This window comes from Nannospalax galili, unplaced genomic scaffold (assembly GCF_000622305.1).
Source record: "Nannospalax galili isolate Female #2095 unplaced genomic scaffold, S.galili_v1.0 scaffold315, whole genome shotgun sequence".
NCBI classification, from domain to species: Eukaryota; Metazoa; Chordata; class Mammalia; order Rodentia; family Spalacidae; genus Nannospalax; species Nannospalax galili.
In genome coordinates, this window is record NW_008336851.1 from 1,514,159 (window position 1) to 1,516,585 (window position 2,427).

At 40.8% G+C, this 2,427-nt stretch overlaps 1 protein-coding gene across 5 annotated transcripts in view; it reads left to right on the top strand.

The window, feature by feature from the left end:
• The window catches only part of Map3k13 (mitogen-activated protein kinase kinase kinase 13), a 177,926-nt gene that overhangs the window by 70,145 nt on the left and 105,354 nt on the right, over positions 1-2,427 (top strand). The window lies entirely within an intron of this gene.

Consider the following 2,427-nt stretch of genomic DNA (forward strand, 5'->3'; position numbering starts at 1 on the left):
GTTTGAGTGCTTGCTGGTAACATAGTCACAGTAAGATTACATGGACTATTGATTCTTTCTATTAGTCTGTATGATTTGTGGAGAAAAATGTTTGATATGTCTGATAGTTTGTATTCTTGTTGGCTTTGGTTGCTATTAAAAAATAAGTGTGCATATTATTCATTTTCTCATTTAATGTTTCTAGAATAAGCTTGGTATGTGAATATATTGACATAGCCTTTGTGGGACGCTTAAGGCCTATTGTAAGTTTTAATACTTACATTAGCCTTGAGCTAATATTACATTATTACATAGGAAACTTTTTTGGTCCTTTTCTTTCCACAGTGATAGTCTATAATACTCCTTTACAGAAATTTATTGACTGTTTGCCAATGATATCTATTCCTTGTATGAAATAATAGTGGACAGTTTTCTTTTAACAAACAAAAGAAGCAGTGTGCAATACTTATTAGTGGTCAAGTTTGGGACCATAGAGAGTACGGATACACTTTTCTTCTCTCTGTTGTAAAAGTGATCTAATTGAGAGCTAGAGCAGATCTCTGTTGAAAATGCTCTTGGTCACTGGACATCCATCCCATAACTGAGACCTTATATTAAGCACTCCATTTTGGTTGCAAGGATTTGGGGTTATTTTCAAAACACAAAAAGTGATGGTCAGTCTTTGGAAAATGTTGGTAATTGTAAAGTGATAGGATATAGGGGACAGTAAGTTATTATATTAGTCTCCACTTTGGTATAACTTTAAAATATTTAAAGAGTAAAGAAATGTCATGAACCCTTGGGGGTAGAATACAATGGTTTTTGATGCTAAGATTTATTACTGAAGCCAAACCTTGCTCCAAGATTAATTAAGAGCCTGTTTGGAACCTTGCCTTAATTGAATATAAGAGGCTGACTAATCCAGGATGCCACCTCTACCCCTCAGAGTCACGGAACATAGAACAAGGGATGAAGAGCGCTCTGATGCATCTCTCAGTTCTCATCAGTGAAGCTCCCTCATGCAACAGAGGACCAGGAACACAAAAGTCCACAAATGGCCAAAACGTAGAAAATAAGAGTCTACAGAGTGTGGGTCCTTGGACAGAACTCTATATTGAGGGCCACCCACCCAGGGCTGATGGACCATTGGGGAAGAAGGGACAGAAAGATTGTAAGAGCCAGGGAGGAGGTTCATGACCATACAGAATTAGTCCTACAGGCTCCTGGGACCATTCTTATACAAACCTACAGCAATGGTGTCAGCATGCACAAGACCCATGCGAACTTAGGCAGACAAAACCCCAGCACAGAACTGTGGAAATGAACAGCAGGCCCCAAGTGTAGCTGAAGAATTTTTGGCAGCTGAATACTGCTGGGTGAGCTGATCTTCTTGAAGGGAGAGACTCTAGATAGGCTGAATAAACCCTGGTGGACAAACTTGCATTGAGGGACATCTGGGGACACTAACTTGACATAATAGGCCTTAATACAAATGATAGAATGTATGAACTCCCGTTGGGGGCTATGGGAGGGGGCCAAAGGGGAAGGGGGCAGGGGGCATAAATATGATTTTATGTATGAAATACACAAAAATTCAATAAAAGATTATAAAAAAAGAAACTGACTAAAATCAATACAAGATTGCTGTACCTTATTTAAGCTTAGCAGTAAATTATTCCTCTATACCCACTTTTGACACATGATAAAGGTCAGCAACAAATTGCTATAAAAAATAATTAGCTGGGCATGGTGGTATACACCTTTAATCTCAGCACTTGGGAGGCAGAGGCAGGCATATCTCTGTTAGAGCCAGACCAGCCAGGTCTACAAAGTGAGTTCTAGGCCAGCAGGCTGGGGTGGGGTTGAAGGAGTGGATGTTACCAGGTGACTGTCTCAAAAAACCAAACCCAAGGAAACAAAAAACAATTCGATTTATGTAATACGACGCTAGACAATTGTGTCTCCTTAGTGACTGCTTTATTATTTCCATGCACTCATTATTATTTTGGTTTTACAAATTGTGTTGTTGGAATGCATACATGTCTACTGGTCACCAATTTTAGAAACTCCGTGACTTTGATTTGTTTTTATCACATCAAGCATGTTGCTAAACATCAAGAAATAGCTTTAACGAATAAAAGATAATTTTATCATTTGGTAACATTGATCTTACCAAAATTCTATTTTGATGCCTTCCTTTCCTCTCGCCCTCTCCCCTCCCCCTCCCCCTCCTCCCTCTCTCTCTCCTCTCTCCTGTCTCCCTCTCCCTCTCCCTCTCTCCCTCTCTCCCTCTCTCTCTCGCCCTGTTTTAAGTCAGCGGCAGATGTCTGATTGGCGGGCTCCGCTGTTTCTGTGGCCCGAATTCTTCTAAACGAAGGGGGGGCACCAATGCCTGAAACCCATTTGCTGGATATACTCCTCTCCCCCCCCCCGCTTTTCTCCCCCCCC